The following is a 25,552-nucleotide window of genomic DNA, read 5'->3' as shown; positions in this document are numbered from 1 at the left end:
AGCTGCTTTCTGCCCCAGGCCTTTTGCACAGTCTCTTTCTTTTGCCTGGATTTCTTCCCCCGGATATCTGCATGGCGCACCGCCTCTCATTCTCTCTCTTCCTTCAGATCTATGTTCAAATGTTACTGTCACAGAGGATCCTTTCCTCATCTTTTTGTATAAAATAGGAACAGTCCCTTGAAATGTGTGATATTTCCTATCATTTACCCTCTTGTTTGTTTTCTCTTTCCCATTATGCTCTCTTCGCTACTCTCGCTACTCTCGCTTACTCTCTTTCTGATCTCCAGAAAATGTCTGGCTTCCCGGCAATGACATCAGGAGTGTAATTCCAACAGGACACAACCCATACTTCTCCAGGATTTTCTAGTTCCTGAGAACAAGAACAGGAATGGTTCTTTTTAAAAAAAAAAAAAAAGAATTCACATGTAAATGTGGGAGAGGGCCCAACCTGGCTGCCGAGGAGAGACCATCATTGTCTGCTTTCCTGGCAGAAATTCCCTCTTATCACCTTTAACACATTGCTACCTACCTTGTCTTCCACATCTTTATGGGATATCAACTACTCGGATCACACCCATTAGGATGGCTATAGTAAAATAAAACCACCACCACCACCACCACAACAACCAGAAAACAGCAAGCGTAGGCAAGGATCAGGAGAAATTGGAATCCTTATGCGCTGTTGGTGGGATGTAAATGTGAAACGGTGTAGTCACGATGGAAAACAGAGTCTTGTAGAGATGTTTGTACGCTCACATTCGTAGCAGCATTATTTACAATAGCCAAAAGGTAGAAACAACAGCCCCCGTGTTCACCGATGGATGAATAAAGAAATAAAATGTGACATACGCATACAATGGAATATTTTTCAGCCTGAAAAGGGAAGGAAACTCTGTTACATGTTACGACATTGATGAACCTTGAGAACGTTGTGCTAAGTGAAATAAGCCAGCCTCAAAAGACAAACCCAGTACGGTTCCGCTGATCTGAGGTACGTAGAGTGGTCAAGCGCGTAGGGATGGAAGGTAGAATGGTGGTCACCAGATGCTGGGTGGGCAGGGGAATAGAGAGTTGTTTCATAGGTATAAAATTTTAGTTTTGCAAGTTGAGAAGAGTTCTGGAGGTTGGCTTCATAACGAGGTGGAGGTACTTAACACTACGGACTTTACACTTAAAAATAATAAGACGGTAAATTGTATGTTATGTGTATGTTACAGCAACTTAAAACATCTTCATCGATCAATCACTGTGAAAATATACTGGAAGATGGAACGTGGGAAAAGGGATTTATAAAAATCTCACTGAATGTCTTTTGAAAGCTTACAGACCAAATTTATATATAATATTTTAGTGCTGGGCAAATGATCAACTGTGTAAACGACTAAATACATCTAAAATAAAGCAGCTTAAAAATCTGCTGAAGACTTACTGTATTACTAGAAATGAATCAAAATGATATTACTCGATGTTGGCAATATTTTGGGGAAATAGCTATCCTAATATACATTACCATTATACTATTTTTTATTACAATTTTATTATACATCGACACTTTTTTTTTTTTTTTTTTAATTTCTGGAGAAGAATGTGGCAACATGCAATAAGATCTTTTATTTCCTCAACCTGGTTATTCTACTTTGGTGAATTGACTCATTCAATGAATAGTCACTAAACATTTACCTTTGGTAAATGGAAGTTCTGGGTGTGGTGAACGCAGTGGCGATTGATGTCCACATCATCCTTGCCCTCAGAGCTTACAGTCTTAGAGGGAAAAACAGACACAGTCATGGGTGTAAGGGACATATATTATTTGGTACCGAGCGTCCATATTTCCATTTTCTTTTTTCTTTTTTTAATTTTTAAAAAATGTTTTGTTGATTCTTGAGAGAAAGAGAGAGCATGAGTGAGGGACGGGCACAGTGAGAGAGGGACACAGAATCTGAAGCAGACTCCAGGCTCTGAGCCATCAGCACAGAGCCCAATGCGGGGCTCGAACTCACCAGCCGTGAGATCATGACCTGAGTGGAAGTTGGACGCTCAACCAACTGAGCCACCCAGGCGCCCCCGTATTTCCATTTTTTGATAACAATAGTCCAAATCGTCCTTAGGAAACATCTTTCCTCATTTCTACCATGTGAATGAATTGACCACGCACCCATCCATACTTACAAATATAAGTCTATCCTTGTATTTTACCCTTCTGGCCTCTGTGATTGGTTCGGAGATGGCACATAACTCATGTGGAGCCAATGAGATGAATAAAGATGTTTGCCGGGCTTTCTGAAAATACTATGTTTCTTTCTCCTGTATTATGAAGGTGTGAGGTTTCGAGCTGCTGCCGCCATCACGATTCCCGGGGGCGTGTCAGCGGGAGGATGAAATCGACTTCTAGAGAAAGGCAAAGCAAAAACAATTAGAGAAATGGATGGCGCCCTCTGAGCCTCTGGATTGAAGGACCTGCAGCCAGCTCTCTCCTCGGACTTTCAGTTGTGTCAGCCAGTAAGTTCTCTTTCATGTACGAGCCAGTCTGAATCGCAGGCTGTCACCTACAACAGAAGGAAAGTCAACTCATACACGTGTGGTGTACTGACGGGATGTCACATGGAGTAACGGGGGGAAGAAGGGAGTCTGGGCATTGCCTAGGAAGGGAGTCCTGAGGCATATACCTAAGGAAAGAGCTAAGAAGAAAAATAGAGCAATTTATACCAAGATGTTTATAGCAACCTCTTTCCTAAGAGGAAAAAAATGGAAATAACCCGAATGTTCAATAATGGGTACATTATTAAGCACATCATGGCCTATAAATATAATGTAATACATACCAATATGATGAAAAGCCATTTAAGTTGACAAATGTGTCCACTGTTTGGATACACAGAGATGCTCAGTCTGATTTTGTTCAGCGCTAGGAACTCACTGGGATATTAACATGAAATAGTTTAATGTTTTTCCAATCTCTGTGCTCTGTCGAGTCCCCCCCCCCCCTTTTTTACATTAGCAACACTTTTGGCCAATCCCATGGGTTTCCGGGGACTTTCAGCTATTCAAACTCCAGGCTTAGATCTGATCTCAATCTGAAATCGACATCCTTTTCTCCCACCCAGCCTCAGCAGAGCCCAGGGGCCTCACTTAAGAGGGTGAGGATGTGGGCTGGTATTTCAGTCTCCTCACTGCAGCCAGCTTAGAAGGAAGGCTTATTTGGAGGTCTGATTTTAGAATCAGCCTCTCAACTCCTACCCATTCTCAAAGCCCAGTTCCTGTGGTGTTGGGATTGGAAGAGGAAGAGAGGCAGAGATCTCATGACCCTGACTTGAGAGTGGACTTTCTTGGCACATGGCTGCTGGTCATCACCTTGGCATCCATATCCCTGTCTCCTCTATCCTCTAGGCTCCTTCCTTGCCTGTGGGGCCATGGGGATTGAGTTTCTCTCTTCCGACTCTCAGTTGCCTCAGGAACTGAGAGATAATGCTAAGAATCCTCGTCTTCACCACTATCAGTTTCTTCTTCTTCCTCTGCCTTTAGCTACTTCAAAGCTTTTTGCCTCCAGAAATTTCCAGAGGAGAAGAAAGTGCCTTTATCAAACTCACAAGGGCCACACAACTCCCAGGGCTACTGATCAAGCTCTCTCAATAATTCTCTCATTATTCTCCATTCTGGTGGCTGCCTCATTGTGGGTCCGCCGTTCTACAGCTCAGCAAGCATCCAGGCAGAGGAGAGATGGTAGTCTTTCTTTCTCAGGCTCTGTAAGGGATTTTCCTGGGGCCCCTTCCCAAAATTGGGCTTTGTTCTAGGGGAAACCTCTTAAATGTGAACCTCAGACTCCTCCCAAGACCAGAGACGTACAACTTTCATTTTTCCCCTTGGCAGTTGTTTTCTTATATGGGCTGGTGATGAGATAGGTGGATGTTAGTGAGAATAATGGGAGGGAGGAGTAGGGCTCATTTGGCTGTCTTCTAATAAGGCAGTGCTGGCTCCAGTTTTTGGCAGACTTCTTTAGAATATTGCATACTTAGAGCCCGTTGTTTTGAGATATAGACCCTAGTGTCAATTCTGGAACAACAGTCCTAGTGAGCATCCTATTTCATGTATTGTTCAAGTCTCTTGTATCTATTGATTTTCTGTTTACTTGTTCTAACAATTACTGGAAGAAGAGTGAAGGAATCTCCTAATGTAATTGTGGGTTTGTCTATTTCTCGTTTCAACTCTGTCAGTTTTGCTTTATGGTTTTTTTAAGCTTTGTTTTTTAGGTGCTTATGTATTTAGAATTGTTATCTCTTCCTGATGAAGTGACCCCCTCTATCAATGTGAAATGTCCCTCTTTATTCCTGGTGTATTTATTGTTCTGAGATCTATTTTTATGATATTAATATAGTCACTTCAGCTTGCCAGCTTTTTTTCGGAGGGGGGTGGTATTTGGATGGTTTGTATTTTCCCATTCTTTTATTTCTAATCTACTTGTGTCTTTATATTTCATCTGAATGTCTTATAGGCTGAATATAATTAAGTTATACTTTTCAAAAAATTTTAAAAAATTTTTTAAATCTAGTCAAGCAGTAACTGCCTTTTGATAGTAGTTTCGATTGTGTAATATAATTATTTTGGAACACCTGGGTGTTAGACCTCTGACTCTTGATTTCAGCTCAGGTCATGATCTCTTGGTTGGTGAAATCTAGCCCCATGTCAGGTTCTGTGCTGACAGTGGGGAGCCTACTTGCGATTCTCTCTCTTCCTCTCTTTCTGCCCCTCCTCCATGCTCTCTCTCTCTCAAAAATAAACTTAAATAATTATTGATATTGTTGGAATTAAGTGTGCTATGTTTCTATTTGTTTTCTTTTTATTCTACACTGTTCTTTCCCTACTTTTCCTACTTTCTTTGGATTAATTGATTATCTCCACTATTGGCTTGTTAGATATTTCTCTTTCATTTTTCATTGTGGCTCTGAGTTATAAAATATGCATTCTTAACATATCAAAGTTTACTTACAAATAATATTATAATACTTCAAGTATAGTGTAAGAAACTAACAACAGTGTATTTCTGCTTCCTTCTTGTATCCTTTATGCTACCATTTTAATGGATTCTACTTTTATATAATATGTCGAACTTCTATAATTTATTGTCACTGTCTTGCTTTAAATGATCAATTATCTTTCAAGGAAATTAAAAGTAAGAAAAATGCCTTATAGTTACCTATATCTTACCATTCCTAGCATTCTTCATTCTTTTGTGTAGATCCAAGTTCCATCTGGTTTCCTTCTGCCTGAAGAACTTGATGAAGAATTATATTTCTTGTACTGTGTCTGCCTGTTGAGAAATTTCTTTCAGTTTTTCCTCATCTGACTCTTTTTTTTTAAATTTTTTTTTCAACGTTTATTTATTTTTGGGACAGAGAGAGACAGAGCATGAACGGGGGAGGGGCAGAGAGAGAGGGAGACACAGAATCGGAAACAGGCTCCAGGCTCTGAGCTGTCAGCACAGAGCCTGACGCGGGGCTCGAACTCCCGGACCGCGAGATCGTGACCTGGCTGAAGTCGGACGCTTAACCGACTGCGCCACCCAGACACCCCCCTCATCTGACTCTTTATTTCACCTTTATTTTTGCACTGGGCATAGAATTCTAGTTGACAGTTTTCCTTTATTCCCTTCAGTACTTAAAATATATTACTCTATTGTCTCCAAGCTTCCATAATTTCTGGCAAGAAGTTTGTAGTAATTAATATCTTTATTCCTTTGTTTGTAACATGGCTTTTTTCTCTGGCTACTACTTTTATTATTTTTCTCTTTATCACAGTTTTCAGTTTGATTATAATTTGCGTTGGTGTGGTTTTCTTTCTTTCTTCCTTTTTTTAATACTTTTGGTCTATTGATGGACACTTGGGTCACTTCTGTATCTTGACTATCATAAAAAATGCTGCAATCAACAATGCATGTATCTTTTTGAACGAATGTTTTCATTTTCTTTTGGGTAAATGTCCCAGTAGTAGCATTATTGGGTCATATGGGAATTCTATTTGTATGTATGTATGTATGTATGTATGTATGTGTGTATGTATGCTTTAAATTTTTTGAAGAACCTCCATACTGTTTTCCATGGTGGCTGCACCATTTTGCATTCCCACCAATAGTGCATGACGGTTTCCTTTTCCCCACATCCTCACCAACACCTGTTGTTTCTTCTCTTTTTGGTTCTAACCATTCCGATAGGTGTAAAGTGGTATCTCATTGTGGTTTTAATTTGCATTTCCCTGATGATTAGTGATATTTAGCATATGTTTGAGTATCTGTTGGCCATCTGTATATCTGCCGCAGAAAAATGTCTATTCAGGTCCTCTGCTCATTTTTTTAATCAGATTGTTTGTTTTTATGATGTTGATTTGTTCTTTATATATTTTGGATCTTAACTTCTTATTGGCTATATCATTTGCAAATAACTCCTCCCATTCAGCAGGTATGTCGTTGGATTTCCTTAGCCTGTTTTTATTTGGTACTATTCTTTTTCTCTTTTTGCTGTTCAGCTAGTTGCTTCCCATTACTCTTCCTCCGGGTCATTGATCCATTCTTTCTCCTCTAGTCTGCTGTTGATTTCCTCTAGCGTATTTTTAATTTCAGATACTGAGTTCGTTGTCTCTGATGGGTTCTCTTTTATATTTTCTATCTCTTTGTTGGTGTTCCCAGTGAGATCTGTCTTCCACTCTTTCCAGGTGCAGTGAGTATCTTTACAAGTATTACTCTGATTTTTTTTATCAGGCGTATTGCTTACCTTTTTCAGTTAGCACTTTTGCTGTTGTTTTGCTGTCCTTTCACTTAGGACCTAATCCTCTCTCTCTTCATTTTGTCTTACTCTGTTTGTTTTGATGCATTAGGTAAATCAGCGATATCTCCTGATCTTGAAGTAGTGGCCTTATGAAAAAGAGGTCCTATGGTGTTCGGTAGCACAATGTCCCCCGTTTACCAGAACCAGGCACTTGAGGAGTGTTTCCTATGTGGTATGCATGCACCCTAGTGTTGTGGCTGAGCTGGGTTTGCCTTCAGTCCAGTTGGCTATAATGGCCCAGTTTGCCTGTTGAGGACAGGGTTTGGTCCTTGTTCTGTTAAGAGACCAGTCTGAAGCTACCATGGGCTTGTAGGTGGTCATTGTCAGCAGTGAGACCAGATGCCTACCCTCAACCCATTTGCTGGGGCTGAAGTCATACCCGATTGCAGGCTCTCTCCCTGTGCTGCCCCTGAGAGTTTTTGTTGGTGGGCAGGGCCAGCAGTCAGATCACTTGTCTGCTGGGGCTGCAGTTGACCTGGTGTACGTGTGGTTATATTCCCCTCTCCCCAGGGCAGGAGTCACTTTGGAATGACTCGGGTCCCTGCCAGGGCTGCTTTCTGGATGTGACATAGCAGGAGCCACTTTGGAGAGATGATTGCTGAGTGAGGTGGGTTGAATGGGGCCGATACGTAGGAGAACATGGGGGCAGTTTGTGTGGTGTTGGCAAGGTTGTTTGTGCTTGTTCCCACCAAGGCTGGGGGAGGGGAGAGAAATAGCACCTGCCAGCTGTTTCGTTCTTGAAGAACACTCTTAAAGGTCCTTCTCCCCTCCAGGGGCGCCTGGGTGGCTCAGTCAGTTAAGCGTCCGTCTTCAGCTCAAGCCATGATCTTGCCATTGAGAGTTCAAGCCCCGCATCAGGCTCTGTGCTGACAGCTCAGAGCCTGGAGCCTGTTTCAGATTCTGTGTCTCCCTCTTTCTCTCTCTGCCCCTCCCCTGTTCATGCTCTCTCTCTCTTGAAAATAAACATTAAAAAAAAAAGGTCCTTGTCCTTCCAGCCCATGTTCTGAGATTAATAAATAAATCTCCTTCATGTATACCCCAGGTACTTTTCAGACTGCTGCTGCTATGCTATATCTCCTGAGTTGTTTGTTGTGCTGTCTCTGTAAGGGTGGGGACTCAGTTTCCTATCGCCTTCCAGCTTCCCCAGAGCTAAGCCTGCTGACTTTTAAAGCACCCAGAGTTAAGCCCTGCTGATTGCGAAAACTTGCAAAGTTAAGCCCTGCTGGCTTTCAAAGCCAAGTGTTATGAAGGCTCGACTTCCCAGTGCAGGTGTCTGGGGTGCTTGGTGTGGGGTCTGCTCCTCTGCTCTGTGCTTGTGGTGTCCCACCCATTTGTGGTTCGTCTGGCCCAGTTTAGTTCCTCACCATGTCTCTGTCCCTCCTACCTTTTTCAACAGGGCCTCCTTTCACAATTCACCGTGGCAAGTCTGTTCTGCCGGTCTTTGGGTCGTTTTCTGGGTTAGAGTCCCTGATGTGGCTGTTATCTAGGTTTGTCCACGGGGCAAGGTGATTTAGGGTCCTTCTACTTGGACAGGTTCTCAGAAATCTCCCTCAGACATTATTTCTTCAAGAATTTTTGTTTTCAATCCTACTTTTTCTTTGGCTTCTAATTATATATCTATATTGTAATTATATGTATGTTATATACATATAATATATATGTATATACATATACTTGATCATGTTCCACAGATCACTGAGGTTCTTTTCATTTTTTAAGTACTTTTTTTCTTTTTGTGTTTCATTTTGCATTCAAGTTCCTTGCTGTTTGTCTTTTTTTTTTTTTTTTCCTGAGATGTCGGATCTGTAAATTCCACTTAGCAAAATTTTCATTTTGGATATTGTATTTCTCATTTGCTTCCCTTTTATACCTTTCACTTCTCTCCTCATTATATTCATGTTTTCCTTTAAATCTTTGAGCTATCATACGTTTATAAGGTCTGCTTTAGTGTTTTTTTTTTTTTTCAACGTTTATTTATTTTTGGGACAGAGAGAGACAGAGCATGAACGGGGGAGGGGCAGAGAGAGAGGGAGACACAGAATCGGAAACAGGCTCCAGGTTCTGAGCCATCAGCCCAGAGCCCGACGCGGGGCTCGAACTCACAGACCGCGAGATCGTGACCTGGCTGAAGTCGGACGCCTAACCGACTGCGCCACCCAGGCGCCCCTCTGCTTTAGTGTTTTTGTTTGATTATTCCATTTTCCCTATTATTTCTGAAACTTTTACTATGGACTGATTTTTACGGATTATGTATCACATTTTTCTCCTTCTTGGAAGTCTAGTAATTTTTTATTGGCTGTAGGACATGGCAATTTTTTTTATTATTGAATGCTAAATATTATTTTATTCCTTTAAAGAGTGGTAGAGTTTGATCTGACAAGCAATCAAATATTCATAGGTCAGTTTGGTCCTTTCCAAGCTTGCTTTTAAGTTCTAGGTCTAGAGTCTAGAGTGTTTATTCTAGGGCTAATTTAGTCCAATTTCCAAGGTCTGAAAATAGTTTGTTCAGGTTTTTTTTCTTTTTTTTTTTTTAATGGGAGAAGGCAATTTTGGACTCTTCTTTTTCTTTATATATATATATATATATATATATATATATGCACACACATATATATATACACACACATATATATATACACACACACACACACACACATATATATATACACATATATATATGTGTACATATATATATACATATATATGTGTACATATATATATACATATATATGTGTACATATATATGTGTGTGTGTGTGTATATATATATATATATATATATATATATATATACATATTTGGAAGTCTCTTTTGATGACAGCTAAATAAGACTATAGAGATTTGATGTGTTAAGTTCATGGGACTGTTTGGGGTAAAGCAAATTTACAGCAATGTATTTAATAGCATGAGCCTATCTATGTGCATGAGGCAGATAGGGCTACTCTGCAAATATATAAAAGGCTTTCTAGAGAAACAGAGGTTAGCTGAGGTGATGCCCAGCTGCCAGATCTACAAATAGGAGGGGCGGGGTCAGTGACTCTTAACCTCTAATGCAAAGAGAAGCATTTAAGTGTTTGCCAAAAGGCAGGTTCCAAGCCTCCTACAAGCGATCCTGATTCGGAAGGTCTAGGATAGGACCTTATAATTTGCATTTTCATGTTTTTAAATGTTTCTTTATTTTTGAGAGACAGAGAGAGTGAGCAGGGGAGGGGCAGAGAGGGGGGCGGTGAGGATCTGAAGCGGGCTCTGTGCTGACAGCAGAGTCCAACGTAGGGCTCAAATTCAGGAACCATGAGATCATGACCTGAGCTGAAGTCAGACGCTTAACTGACTGAGCCACGCAGGTGCCCCATAGTTTGCATTTTAATAGGCACCCTAAGGTGATTTTGACACAGGCGTTATATGGACTGTTCTTGGACAAACACCAGCTAAGGATCTCAGGCACATGGGCAGGGGCCAACGAGAAAACACTTGTCTTTTAGGACCGGATGGAAAGTAAAGGAATAAGGAAAGTGTAAGAGGTGACAGGGTACTGGGTACAAGAATTACTTTCCCTTGGTAGGCTGCTTAGACCGTATAGAAAGTATGCCTCAGGATTAGGTGGCTGAAGGCCTCCTACAGGGAGAGGTTCAGACACAGGAACAAGAGAAGCTCTGGAGGAGAATAGCTAGAGTCAAAGCAAAATAAAAACCTCACTTTGCTGGCTGACACACTGGCAACTCCAAATACTGATTTAGATGAACCCTTTGCCTCTGCAGTGATCTAGCCTTTTTCATGAAATACTCGTCTCCATCCCAGTGAGCTCTCTAGGGACACGATTGTAGCTTTGTAGTCATTCACGCTGGGTTGTTATATTGGCCAACTTGCCTTAGTGCTGTGTTGAAGAGCTCGGTAGAAACAGAGAGTGGGGTTGATCTCTTCATCAGGGTTCCTAAAAGCCCTATCTCTGCAAGAATTCAAGAATTCAGGTCGACTGAGTGCTGCTCAGAATCTTTTATTAATTCCCCCTTGATGTATCACCAGTGAGGAGTCAAATCTTCCTATTTTCTGTCCAAACACTAACCACCACTGGGGCTTGGAGCAAAGACAGAAGCCTTTTAACTACAGATAAAGGAACTACACAAGAGGAATCCGTGGGGACAAAGAATGAGTCCTCTGACAAAGAGGCCTACTGTGTGGCTTCTTCAGAGCAGGAGGTGCGCTTGGATCTGTGAGCAAGGAGGAAACACTGGATTAATGACATTGAAGAAGAGAGAATAGAGGTGAAACAACGGGTAAATGCCTTCTTGGATTATTTTGTGATCTTTGGTGACTGAGTACCGCTCACAGTGCCAGGAAGTAACCCTGTTCAGAGGTGACTGGCAGTAAAGGGGGGAAAAATATGTCAGTGGAGAACCAACCTGCTGTGTGAGGAGTCAAGAAATTGCAATGCTTAGGACTTTGCAATCACAGTTGCAAACTGTGAGTCGCAGGTCTATGTTCTTAGAAGAGTTGTACTTATGGAGCATCTGTAGATTATTTATTTTTCTTTTCTCTCTGAATTGTAGCAACATTTCCCAAATGAGTTTTGCCCAATATTTACCCCATGGGATGCTCCTTTGGAAAAGCGTTTCATGATCAGATTCTGGGGGAACACTGCCAACTCTATCTTCCTTGTAGATGTACGCAGAAGGCGATTCAACCAAGAAAAGAAAAAAATACAAAAGATATTCGTTTGCTTATGTACGTTTTAAAGGATGGCAGGAGAAAACATTAAAAATGGTTGTCTGTAGGAGAGGGAGGCAATAGTGAGAGAGCATAGAAAGTAGACTTCTTCGAGTGTACCTCATTTTGTATATTTAATTTTGGAGTTATGTAAATATTATGGAGAATTCTAAAACAAAGCTGAATAAATTAAAAAAAAATGAGTTGCTGGAAATTGAAAGTAAAGGAAAACAAATGAACCTGTTCCTGGGTGGGACATACTTCTGAAAAGGATCTATTCCAATTGACTCTAAAGCAGAAAATTTTAACTGTAGATCCCTTCTGGGGATATGCACCAAGCCAAACAACCTAACCAAATAAGAAACCCCCCAATATACTGTTTCAGTAATCATATTGTTGATAGTAAGGTTGATATTGTTATTTGGAGATTTTGTGTGCGTTATTATAGGAAAAGTAATTATGCTGGTGGTGTTGAAAGTTGAAATTTTTTGGCATGGTTGAAAAGAAACACAAATGTAAAATTGACGATGTTATGTACAAACCCCATAGCCCTAAATTTGAATTGGAAACATCAGTATGAACTCACAATGCATTTTATCCTCAACAACACAAAACATGTTTTTTAGCTCTATCCATCCCAAACCCTAGGCACAAAGACCAACATGGTAGCAGTAAGCATCCCTCCAATCTAGATTATGTTCTCTAAATGTCACTAGAAGGAACCAGGAGTCTTCAGAGAAATGCCTGCATCTAGGTCTGGGGTGCAAATGAGCCTGGGAATTTTGTCATACTGGAAAGAAAAGACGCTATGAAACAATACTAGAATGATGTCCACAGGACTGAAGACCTAACTTGAACAAGTTCCTAATCAAGGATGGGACAATTTTAACATTAATAAGGATCATGACTGCACTATTTAAATCTATAGGCTCATAACGACATCAAAAGGAAGAAACGTTCATTGGATATTTTTGGAAGGTTTCAGGGAATCATTTCGTTATTTTAAAAACAAGTACATTAAAGAAAAGAAGCAGAGGACTATTTCAGATTTCTCGTATGATCTGCATTTCAGAATAACCAAATAGTAGATAAAGGAAGGTTCCTCTTTAAAGGAATTTAACTGATAAATGAAAAAGGGATAGCAAACTTAAGATATGATCAGACAATGACTATCAGTGGTTGATGACATTACAGAGAAGGAAACCATCAGAATCATGTGCCTCCTAAAGAAATAGTCCTGGGAAAAAGAAAAAAAAAAATTAAGTTAAATCCAATCAAGACTCTAAATCTTACTAGTGACTTATAAGAAATACAAGGGACAGAGGCACATGCTAAGTGTTACCACAGAGGTATAATCAAAAAACCCAAACTGGAAAACTTTACAAGACAATTGAGACTCTGTTTCTTCAACAAATATTTTAAGGGGAGGAAAGAGATAGGGGATACATTGGGGGTTAAAAGAGACTTAGGAGATATAACAAGCAATCGGAACATGTGGGTCTTATTTTGATTCTGACTTAAACGAACTGTACGCAGAAATAAACAAAATGTAAATAAGATTACAATACAATCCAGGAAAAGTGAACACTGACCGACTTTGATAATAGTAAGGAATTATTAGCATTTTTAGGTCTGAGGATATTAAAGAATGGAGTTCTTTTTTTTTTTAATTTTTTTTAATGTTTTTATTTTATTTTTGAGACAGAGAGAGACAGAGCATGAGCAGGGGAGGGGAAGAGAGAGAGGGAGGCACAGAATCTGAAGCAGGCTCCAGGCTCTGAGCTGTCAGCACAGAGCCTGACGTGGGGCTCGAACTCACAGACTGCGAGATCATGACCTGAGCTGAAGTCGAACACTCAACCGACTGAGCCACCCAGGTGCCCCTGGAGTTCTTTATTAACTTCTTTCAGTATGACGGAGAAAAGTTGTGTACGAAAGAAAAAAGTTTGTGTCTTTTAGAGCAGGGGGTTGGCAAACTATGGCCTGTGGGCCAAATCTGGCCCATAGCATGGAATATAAATGAAGTTTGTTGGAACACAGCCGGCCCCCTTTGTTTACATTATCATCTGTGGCCCTTGTGCACTCCAGTGGCCGATTTGAGTAGTTATGACAGAGACCTTCTGGGGCCCTTTGCCAACTGACTCCTGTTTTAGAGATATTTACTAATATATTTACAGGTGAATTGATATGCTACGTGGAAGGAGATATAGGTGGTAATCTAGACGAATCAGGATGGATTGTGTTGAATTCGGGCTTGTAATTTTGTTTCATTACACTGTTTTCTTTACTTTTACATAGTCTAAAAACTTTTCACAATAAAATATTCTTTAAATAATGTAACTCTTGGAGTGGAAATGGGTGGGATGGGAAATAGTTGTTTTTACTGTATATCATGTTGTTCTGTTTGCTATTTTTCTTAACAATGAATATGTTTCTTATAGTAATTTTTTAAAAAGATGAAGACTGTGTCACAAGTTTCCTGTACTCCCAACTGAATTCCAAATAAAATTGACGACCGGCTCTTGGCAAAAGATTTCCCAAAGACATTTCCATGCACGCTTGTCTATTTATTTATTGGCCGTGGGATTCGCCACCATTGGGCGAGTGGGTCAGTGGAAGGTCTGCCTGTCCTGAGGCAGCTCTTGGCATCTGACCCATGGTCCTGCAATGTGAGTTGTGCAGTTGGGCGCCCAGTATGGAGGTAGGTGTTGTTGGGAAAAGTGGTGGGGCTTTGCTAGAGCAGCCCTTCCGGGTTGCCTGGCCAATTCCCGGTTGCAGAATGTCTATAAACCCCTCAAAGAAATCCCTTTCTATAAAATAAAACTCAGTGGAGACTTTGTTTGCAACCGTGAATCATGATATTATTGTACATTTTTTTAAAATTTAGATTCAAGTTCGTTAACATATAGTGTAGTGTTGGTTTCAGGGGATTCATCATTCACATATAATGCCCAGTGCTTATCACAAATGCCCTTTTCAATGCCCATCACCCATTTGGCTCATCCTCCTACCCACCTCCCCTCCATTAACCCTCAGTTTGTTCTCTATATTTCAGAGTCTCTTATGGTTTGCCTCCCTTTCTATTTTTATCTTACTTTATTTTTCCTTCCCTTCCTCTATGTTCATCTGTTTTGTTTCTTAAATTCCATATATGAGTGAAATCGTATGATATTTATCTTTCTCTGACTAATTTCGCTTAGCATAATAGATAGCCTCTAGTTCCATCCACATTGTCGCAAATGACGAGAGTTCATTCTTTTTGATCACTGAGTAATATTCCATTGTATATATATACCACACCTTTATTCATTTGTCGATGGACACTTGGCTCTTTCCAATAATTTTGGCTATAAATATTGGGATCCTATGTGCCTCTTTGAATCAGCATTTTTGTATCCTTTGGATAAATACCTACTAGTGCAATTGCTGAGTCATAAGGTAGTTCTATTTTTAACTTTCTGGGGAACCTCCACACTGTTTTCCAGAGTGGCTGCACCAGCAGTGCAAAAGTGTTCCCCTTTTCTCTGCATTCTCACCAACATCTGTTGTTTCCTGAGTTGTTAATTTTAGCCATTCTGACAGGTGTGAGGGGGTATCTCACTGTGGTTTTGATTTGTATCTCTCTGATGATGAGTGATATTGAGCACTTTTTCATGTGTCTGTTAGCCATCTGGATGTCTTCTTTGGAAAAGTGTCTATTCATGTCTTTTGCCCATTTCTTCACTGGATTATTTGGGTTTTGGGGTGCTGAGTTTGTTAAGTTCTTTACAGATTTTGGATACTAACTCTTTATTCAATATGTCATTTGAAAATATCTTCTCCCATTCCATCAGTTGCCTGTTAGTCTTGTTGGTTGTTTCCTTTGCTGTGCAGAAGGTTTTTATATTGATGAAGTCCCAATAGTTCATTTTTGCTTTTGTTTCCCTTGCCTCCAGAGATATGTCTAGTAAGAAGTTGCTGTGGCTGAGGTCAAAGAGGCTGTTTCTCATTTTCTCCTCTAGGATTTTGAAAGTTGCCTTCTCACACTTAAGTCTTTCATCCATTTTGAGTTTATTTTATTATGGTGTAAGAAAGTGGTCCAGGTTCATTCTTCTGCATGCCGCTGTCCAGTTTTCTCAACATCATTTGTCTTTTTTCCATTGGATATTATTTCCTGCTTTGTTGAAGATTAGCAGGCCATCCATTTGTGGGTCCATTTCTGAGTTCTATATCCTGTTCCAATGATCTATGTGTCTGTTTTTGTGCCAGTACCATACTGTTTTGATGATTACAGCTTTGTAATACAGCTTGAAGACTGGAATTGTGATGCCTCCAGCTTTGGTTTTCTTTTTCAACCTTACTTTGCTATTTGGGGTCTTTTCTGGTTCCATACAAGTTTTAGAATTGTTTGTTCTAGCTCTGTGAAGAATGATGGCGTTATTTTGTAGGGATTGCATTGAATGTGTAAATTACTTTGGATAGTATAGACATTTTAACATCATTTGTTCTTCTAATCCATGAGCATGGAATGTTCCTCCATTTCTTTGTGTCTTCTTCAGTTTCTTCCATACGTATTCTACAGTTTTCAGTGTACAGATCTTTTACTTCTTTGGTTAGGATTATTCCTGGGTATCTTATGGTTTTTGGTGCAATTGTTAATGGGATTGATTCCTTTATTTTTCTTTCTGCTCCTTCATTATTGGTGTCTAAAAATGCAACCGATTTCTGTACTTGATTTTATATCCCGTGACTTTGCTGAATTCATGAATTAGTTGTAGCAATTTTTTGGCAGAGTCTCTCAGGGTTTCCTCATAGAGTATCATGCGTCTGTGAAGAGTAAAAGTTTAACTTCTTCCTTGCCGATTTCTACTGTACATTTTCTTTATATGATTGTAATAACTGCTGTCTTTCTTTTCCTATTCTTTTTTCTTTTTTTTTTTAAGTTTTTTTTTTTTTTTAAGTTTATTTATTTTTGAGACGGGGAGAGACAGAGCATGAACGGGGGAGGGTCAGAGAGAGAGGGAGACACAGAATCCGAAACCGGCTCCAGGCTCCGAGCTGTCAGCACAGAGCCCGACGCGGGGCTCGAACTCACAGACCGTGAGATCAGGACCTGAGCTGAAGTCAGCCGCTTAACCGACTGAGCCACCCAGGTGGCCCTCCTATTCTTTTTTCTATTAAAAATTTATGTGATTAATAAATATTTGTTGGATGAATGAATGAATGAATGAGGGGTTTAGTGTGTTCTTCCTTTTGTTACACAAGGCCCAATGCAAGAACAGGTTTGACACAGATGTATAAGGAACATTAAAACCTCACAGAACTTATTTGCAGAACAAATCACTTTTGAGCCAGGCCCAGAGTTGTTGGATGACTTTCCAGGACCAGGAGGCCCGTAATGGGTACAGTCAGAACCAGGTCCTAAGCCTCCTACTTCCGAAGCCAGGTCTTTGGCTTTGTTACTCTGTCTAGTATCATCAGATAAATCTCCCAGGCTTCCCAGGAATGGGGGTAGAGAGAAGATGTGAGGAAGGGGTGGGGAGAACGGCAAAATTGCTCTTTTGTTTGTTTTTGTGCTTATTTCCTATTTTTATCGTATCTTGGAATTTCATCTAAAATTTTCCTCTGTACCAAAGTCCTTTAAAGGCAGTGGCTGTGTTATCATTTTTGTCCCAATATCACCAAGTACAATGTCTGGGGGGAAAAAATTAACCTCTATGAAAATTCAGGGTGTCGGGTCACCCAAGAACAACCATCCCCATGAGCTCAGTGGGTCAGACAACTTTCATACGAGGAGGAAGAGTTGCCATGATAACCCATTTTTCCATCTGCAGCCTTTTGCCTTCTGTCCTTCACAAGCTGGGAGGATATATCTTCTACGACAGGATAAAGAAGCCATCCTGAGTGTTGGATACCCAGTCCCGGCGAGGTAGCATCTTACCGAGGACAGCAATGGTGGCCATGTCTCCCAAGACAGCACAATCTTTTCCAGAGACAGGAAAACATAAGATGAATCTCACCAAGGCCAAGGAGAGAAGATCGCCCACTCCCTTACTGCTCCAGACCTAGAGGCACAAGGCTAGAGTTGCCAAGAAAGTTACTGTATTGACAGGCTTCATGTTTCAGTTCTGTAAGTTTCTAAATTTCATCTTGGCTCTTTGGGAAGTTCATTAACATGCCTTTGCACTAACTTCTTGGAGGCAAATGCTTTTTTGGTTTCTTAAAACATTCCTCTACAAATCCCTTCGTGGTTTCAGGCAGAGTCTGGGTGGGCAGCCTCCCCCATTTCTTCCCTGGGAAAAAACCCTGGCCATCTAAGACAGATGGAGGCACATTGATTGAATCTAAAGCTACTGAATAATAAAAACTCATGCAAAATAAATGCGCCCAGAGAAATAAGCTTTTCCATAGCAGCCCATTCCATCATATTTTCCTGACGGCCCATCTAATTTATGATGGCAATTCCATGGCAATTCCTCTTAATTTCCTATTATGGGTAATTTATTTTTCCCCCTTCTGAACATGCAGTATAAAAGTTTTTATTGCACACATAAGGGACCAGCAGACAGCCTCCGACACTGAGCTAATGCCAACACAACATCTTGAATTGCCCCTTGGACATACGCTTTTGAAAAAGTTAATCAGCTGAAAGACGGAACCACAAGAATAGTTTTGACTAGAGTCCCCGTTTAAACTCTGACTGCAAGGAAAAGTTTTAGCGGTCACAAGGTGAAAGATTTAGGTTAAAAATGGGACGCCCTCAACCATAGATTTTGGAAACAAGTCACACCGTTTTCAGGCAGATCCAAACGAATCTTGCAACGTCACACTTTCCCTTTCACTGCTGGGTGTACAGGGCTTGCCGCTGGTCATCTAAACACTCTTTGGTACACTGAGGAACAGAATGGCCATCAGCACCGAGGGAGAGAACAGAAGTGTGGTCTTTGGCTGAGTGGAACACACAAGACAGAACCTGGACTGCTCCACCCAACCCATGGAAGTTTCCTTGGGGGAGAAGAAAATTGCGGAGAAGGGGCTGTTTTTCTGTTTTCTCGGGACGTCCCCGAGGGTGGAGGTGAGGGACATGACGTAGCATAACACAAATCTTATGTTTTCTTAAATGTTTGTTTTATGTTTTCTTAAATGTTTGTTTTGAAAGCGAGAGAGCATGAGTGGGGCAGGGGCAATGAGACAGAGAGAGAGAGAGAGAGAGAGAGACACAGAGAGGGAGACAGAGGATTCAAAGTGGGCTCTGTGCTGATAGCAGAGAGCCCAATGCGGGGCCTGAACTCACAAACTGTGAGATTATCACCTGGGCTGAAATCAGGAGTTGGATGCTGAACCAACTGAGCCATCCAAGCACCCTCTCCCTCTTTTGGTCCATAAATGTGGACTCCGTGAATGTAACTGTCCTATCAAAGAAGGCTGAAACTCTCTTTTTTCCCTCTCCCAAACGGAATGAAGAGCAGCTCTTTAAATTTCTAACACATCTGTGAAATACGGTGTGGTGGAACGGACGGAGATCTTAGAGCCGGAAGCCCCGGATTTGAACCCGGGCTCTGTGATCTTTCATTTGATGGTTTGTTGGTTTCATTTAAGTTTTTGTTTCAACCCCAGCTGGTTAACAGACGGTGTTAGATTAGTTTCAGGTGTACAACATGGTGACTCGACAGCATTGAACTTGTACGGCCCACGTGCCAAAGAGACGTGAGTTTCAGCGCTACCTCTGCCACTAAGCACGGTGTGATGTGAGCAAACGCTTTCCTCTCACCTCTCCCTGCGAAGCGCTGGTTTTAACGTTGCAGTGTTTAATGCATTTATTGTCATTACCATGCAACCCGGTCCTTAATTCTATCGTCGCATCTGGGTTTGTCTTTTCTCTTGAGCTCAGCTAGAGGCCCCTGGAGAGACAGGCCCACGTTTTAGGACCACCGGTTCTGCAAGATGCTGGGTGTGCACTTATGCTCAGCACATACAGAGTACCTGAGGAAGGGCCTGGTGACAAAGGAAAAGACCTTCGTTCCCCTCACACGTGACTACCTATCAGTGACCTAAAATGTCTAGTAACCACTTCTCGGGACTCCGGGACTGCACAGACCCTTGGGGTGTCCATGAGCATGACCGAGAAAACACAGATTTGGGGCCCACCGCACCACTGCGAAACACGTAGCAAGACTTTCCCCCTCAGCCCACCGGATTGCTTTTTTAATTGGTCGAAGTTGGTAGGCTTTAAATCATAACAAGAGGATACAAGTTGGTTATAACACAGCAATTTAAATGTAGGCACAACTGTGATGTCTGAATTACAAACGGTGTGCTTACGATGCTGCATTTTTCTGGAGCGTGGGAGCCCGGCCCAGGACCGCCTGGCTGGTGCTGATAAAGAACCACGGCTATACCCAGTCAGCGGGAAGAGAAGGGGGTCCCCAGGCCCTCACTCCTGACAAGATGGGGCCGGTAAGCTGCCAGGACCCTGCCAACCCCCACCCCAATCTTCAAGGGAGGAGGAGATACTGTAGATATGATAGCCCTCCGAGGCTCAATGTCTACTGAGCAGTAGTATGATGCCAAGTCCTGCTCTTAGTAGTGAGAATTCAGAAAAGAATGAGATAGTTCCTTGTAGGTTCTAAATCATTTAGTGATTCAGGGTCAGTTGAGAGATTGGGTGGATGTGGGGCACCTGGGTGGCGCAGTCGGTTAAGCGTCCGACTTCAGCCAGGTCACGATCTCGCGGTCCGTGAGTTCGAACCCCGCCTCAGGCTCTGGGCTGATGGCTCAGAGGCTGGAGCCTGTTTCTGATTCTGTGTCTCCCTCTCTCTCTGCCCCTCCCCCGTTCATGCTCTGTCTCTCTCTGTCCCAACAATAAATAAATGTTGAGAGATTGGGTGGATGTTTCTTTCTGTCTCTGTCTCTGTTTCTTTCACACGTACACACACACACACACACACACACACACACACAGACTCAATCATCACAGTGAGGGTGATTAGTAGCACTGACTCTAGAGGTTGGGAAGGGGAAGTGCCAAGAGTTTCAGGAAGAGCAGGATCGATGTGAGCTCTCTGCCTTCCAGGCTTTGCCCCAGGCTAGCAAACAGAAAAGATCTACCTTGAACATGGGCAGTTACCTGGTGACCTATGGAAGGTCGACACTCTCTGTGCTTTCCCAAAAGAAAGCGTCGTTAGCCATCTGGCTTCTGTCAGTTGTGTTTTCCAGATTGGCTCTGGGAGGATCTGCACCCGCCCCCGTCCCCACCTGCTATGCAGAAGTCCCAAGGTCAGAGTCTCGGGGTCAAAAGGCCACTATGGGTTCACCCATGTCCACTCCCCAGCCTTGCCATCATCACTGCTTGGCTAAATTGTTGACCTGGTTCTGGTCACCAGGGTGCAACGTCACCTACTGTGGTTGTCACTCACTGTAGCTGGTTCCAGAAATGCTTGGCTTTGAGAATTGGAAAGTCCTTTCCTGCTTCCTCGTGGTTTCCTCCAGTCCACGGATTATCTGGCTCTGTGATCAACGCAACCTCAGGATGTCCGATACCCCCGGAAGTCTGCCTGTCTGAAAGAAGGAGAACGTGGAAAAAAAGAAAGAGCTGTAGATCCGACAGGGTAAAGACAGGTCTCCAGAAAAGCTCAGTCTCTCCTTTTTCAGAAGAAGAGGTGTTGCCCAACGGAGCAAGCATCAGTAGGGAAAGGGGAACTACAGGGGATTTTCAGAGGTAAGTTTCCCTCCTACCTGTGGGGTTCCAGCCCACGGACTCTTGTCGTTTACTGTTTGCTCTCTCCTCCAACCTGATGTCTCAGGTTGGAGGCCATCTGAAACAGAGCACTCGGCTGTGAGGCTAATAGTTTTGCCAGCAGATCACCACCCCCGTGTGGAGATCACCATCTCATTTCCTCGGAACGGCTGTCTTCCGTGCTTCCTTGGGGGTCCGAGAGCAGGGACTGCAGGCAGATAGTTCCTCCCTCGGCTTTGCTGTCTTCTCTACTCTGCCTGGGGCCGGATCACTCTGCGTGAGCTTGCTCGCTCTCCCAGGACTCTGTTAAAAGGGAAGCATAGAAGACTGCATCGGGGTCTAGCCAGAGGTGCAGAATCACTGAGCAGGAACGCCTGTATAATCTTCCGGACACAGTGCAAAGTGCAAATGCAAGGGTTCTTGTTCAAAAATTCCAAATTCCAAGATGGTAGCAGCCGAGCATCCAGAGCAGGTACTTCTAAGTAAGGGCCTGGCGTGGGTCGCATCACCGGGAAGCTGGAGGTCTACCTCTGGAGGGGAATCCAGAGGAAAGTGGAACAGTTTCAGACCCACCCTAATGGACGCCTGTGGCCAGGCGTTCTGGGAACAGTTGGGCCTGGGCAGGCTGGCCCATTACGAAGCCATAATGGCCACCCCCTGCCAACTGAATTCTCTCCATCGATCCTTCTCTGCACAGATCTCAGCTTGTGGTCTTTGACCCAAGGAACCACGGGTGACAGTTTTACCAAATGTTTTGTCCCTGCGTAACAAGGCTCACCCAGTTTCCAGCTTACCATCTGTGTTGTTATCGCCTGACATCTGACCTCCTCCAAAAATTGTTACATTTTAGGCTCTCTCGTCCCTACGGACTGCAACTTTGGGGCATTAATTATTTGCCAGATTGGGTCAAACTGACTATGACCTCAAACTCAAAATAACAGTGGCTGAAAGAAGATGAAAGCTTATGTCTCTCGCCCATAGTGACTCTAGAAGCATAGCCCAGGCTGATATGGTGCCTCCAAGGTCATCAGGGACCGAGGCTCCCACTAACCTGTTGTTCTGTCATCTTAGCCTCAGTCTCCATGACTTAAGATGGCTGCTGAGCATGAAACGTGTCCCCCTTGTTGAAAAAGCCTCCCAGAGGTCCCGGACAATACTCCTGCTGGTATGTCACCATCTGGAATTTGGTCACTCATCTATCCACAAGTGGCTGCAAGGGGGCTGGGAAATGTCTTTTTTTTTAGTTTTGAGAGAGACAGAGAAGGGGGAGAGGGGCAGAGAGAGAGGGAGACACAGAATCCAAAGCAGGCTTCAGGCTCTGAGCTGTCCCAGAGCCCGACACGGGACTCGAACCCGTGAATAGAGAGACCACGACCTGAGCCGAAATCGGATGCTTAACCGACTGAGCCACCCAGGCGCCCCTGTCGTCTTTTATCCTGGGTGGTACCTGCTGACACGACATGGAATTCTGTTATTGCAGAAGAGGGAGTAACTATTGAGAGATAATGAGGGAGTTCGGGAAGGGTTAGCACTCCTTTCCCCCGTTACACGCTGGGGCCTGCTCTTAGCAGAAGGACCCTGTCTGTGGGCTACAGGCTGCCGTGGACCCGGCTGTGCTTCGCCTTAGCCCTGAAATCCCTTTCAGCAGCTCTCCGCCTCCTGGATCAGATCCTCCTGGATATACATTCTGACTTGGAGTCATATGGGTCTGTTAAGTGTAGCGGAAACATTCGCTCCTGGAATGACAAGTGCGATACTGTAGCCGAATAGAAGCTGCTGATGGGAATTTAGAGAACAGCTAGACAAGTGGTTTTCAAGTATTTCCAGCAGTGGAAACATTTCGTTCACTGCATTCTGAGCAGGGAGCCCAGTGTGAAGAAGGGGTGAGAGTCGAGCTGCCTCTGGTAGAAGCGGGGGTGCAGGTGGGGCTGGTACTCAGCCCTACTCCCACTTGTCTGCTGTGCAGGCTTCCCTGCTCCCTGCCTGGGCTCTCTGGTGTCTCCTCTGGACCCGCTGTTCTGGTCCAAGTGCATTGTTTTGCCGACGGGAACACTGAGGCCCAGGGAGGTTGTGACCTGGACAGAGCTGACAGCAGGCGTGTTTTGTCCTCGCTGGTGTGCAGGTGGTGTCATAGTTAACGGGGCCCACTGGGGGCACAGATCTGACACAAGCAAAGTCCTAATGCTCGGCTGACACGGAAGTTCTCAGTACGTGGCCACAACTGATGAGACCTTCTGTGTATTACAGAGGCCGTCACTCTGTCAGATGGGCCAGTGGGAACCGGGATTGTGCTGAATTGACCCTGGTTATTGATTTGGTAGGTTTTTTTTTTTTTTTTGGTAGTCGGAGCAGCAGACCTTTAATCCCTTTGATGGACTTAGAGGCAGAGGGTAGGCGGTGCTTTAATTTGTAGGGGGGTAAGAAAGAGGCACGTTAACAGCTGGCACCAGAATTCCTCTTAGGGAGAGAGCTTTGTTCCCGAAAATGTGATGATAAGCTGCTAGAGGCCAAAGGAGGGCACAAGGCGAGGCAGGGGTTAGCTGTTAGGCTGCCGTGGGCCGTGCCAGGGCCTGCCTAAGCCCCCCGTTTCCTTCAGGGTTCCAGGCTCTTCTCCTGGCACCTCCAACCTCCCTCTGCCCGTCTGCTTCACTTTCTTCTTGCTGCTCCAGAGTTCCAGGTGCTGGCAACTTTGGCTTTCCCGTGGCCTCCTGGGTCTGCCCCACATCTTTTGCCATCCTGAACTTTTTGGGTTGTACTTCCTCCGCTAATCCCTTCTTTTCCTCAGCATTTCCTAATCCAGATTCCTGAGACCTGGGGGCGGAGGCAACTGGAGGCAACTCTTTTTCATCAAGTCATGGGTCGAAGGCGTGCCTGCTTGGACTTCTCAGCAACGGCCGACAGAGTGACAGGTGCCCAGGCTACCGGAGCAGCTGCTCTGCCGGCCAAGGTGACCGGCAGGGCCGGCGTCCTTCAAGAGGGCGAATAGCCCCCATGATTGTTGTTCTTTGTATACAACTGCGACGAGACCCGTATCCTATTGTCCTGGAACCGATTCAGCCCACCACCCCTCTGCTTGCGTGCAGACGTGTAGTAAAATCCTCTCCCGCACATTTTTTCTGCTCGCTGACTTCATCAAAAAGTGCTTTCCAAGCGTCTGATCGCCCGTGGTGGAGGATGGTTGTTTGGCAGGAAGGATTAAGGTCTTTTGCTGTGTTTGGGTGCCGACTGTCTTTGAGAATGCTGATCAGAGAGGACTCCCTTCTGTTGGCCAGGCCCTAATTGATTTATTGGTTGTTGCATGAAGCAGGGAGCTAGGAACTCAGGATGATATGACAAGTATCAGGCCAAAGAAGTTTTCCAGGTCTCTCTTCTTTTTATTCAAGATAAGTTTGAGTAAGACACTACCCGCCCCCCCCCCACCCCCGGCCCCCGCCTTATCTGCTGTTTCACTTCCTGTGGTTTCAATTACCCACCGCCAACTGCGGATTGGAAGAAGATGATCCTTTCTTTGACATATCGTCAGGTCAATAGTAGCCCTAATGCTGAGGTGCCTCCGTCACTCACGTCGCTTCATCTCGTCACGCAGGCATTTTCTCATCTCACATCCTCACAAGAAGGGTGAGTGCAGTACAAGAAGATATTTTGAGAGAGAGAGAGAGAGAGAGACCACATTCACATAACTTTTATTAGTTTATTATAATTATTTTATTTTATTAATTACTGTTGTTAATCTCTTATGGTGCCTAATTTGTTTATGTTTATTTATTTTTGAGAGAGAAAGAGAGAGAGTGTGAGTGGGCGAGGAGCAGAGAGAGACACACACAGAATCCGAAGCAGACTCCAGGCTCTGAGCTGTCAGCACAGAGCCCGAGTCGGGGCTCGAACCCACGAACCACGAGATCACGACTGGAGCCGAAGTTGGGCGCTTAACTGACGGGGCCACCCAGGCGCCCCTCTTATGGTGCCTAATTTTTAATTGAACTCTATTATAAGATGAATGTGTAGGAAAAAACGTAGTATATACATAGACTTTTTAATAGTTTATTTATGGGGCGCCTGGGTGGCTCAGTCGGTTAAGCCACCGACTTTGGCTCAGGTCATGATCTCATGGTCCGTGAGTTCGAGCCCCGCATCGGGCTCTGTGCTGACAGCTCAGAGCCTGGAGCCTGCTTCGGATTCTGTGTCTCCCTCTCTCTCTGACCCTCCCCCGTTCATGCTCTGTCTCTCTCTGTCTCAAAAATAAATAAACGTTAAAAGTTTATTTTGAAAGAGAGAGAGAGAGAGAGAACAAACAGGGTAGGGCAGGGTGGGGTGGGGGG

General features: G+C 43.5%; 1 long non-coding RNA gene across 6 annotated transcripts in view; it reads left to right on the top strand.

The window, feature by feature from the left end:
- Nucleotides 1–837: 837 nt before the first annotated feature.
- LOC123576500 overlaps nucleotides 838–25,552 on the top strand; it is a 31,318-nt gene continuing 6,603 nt past the window's right edge. The window contains exons 1-7 of one of the 6 annotated variants that reach the window (XR_006701444.1): nucleotides 838–991; nucleotides 2,318–2,499; nucleotides 13,960–14,219; nucleotides 17,332–17,627; nucleotides 18,354–18,572; nucleotides 21,149–21,215; nucleotides 24,019–24,100. This is a non-coding gene — a long non-coding RNA (uncharacterized LOC123576500). Of the gene's footprint in view, nucleotides 992–2,317; nucleotides 2,500–13,959; nucleotides 14,220–17,331; nucleotides 17,628–18,353; nucleotides 18,697–21,148; nucleotides 21,216–21,930; nucleotides 22,493–24,018; nucleotides 24,101–25,552 lie in introns of those variants that run through there. The other 5 variants (XR_006701441.1, XR_006701443.1, XR_006701439.1 and 2 more) reach the window with 5 other exon arrangements.

This window comes from Leopardus geoffroyi, chromosome D2 (assembly GCF_018350155.1).
Source record: "Leopardus geoffroyi isolate Oge1 chromosome D2, O.geoffroyi_Oge1_pat1.0, whole genome shotgun sequence".
NCBI lineage: Eukaryota > Metazoa > Chordata > Mammalia > Carnivora > Felidae > Leopardus > Leopardus geoffroyi.
This window is presented reverse-complemented; position numbering and strand designations above follow the sequence as displayed.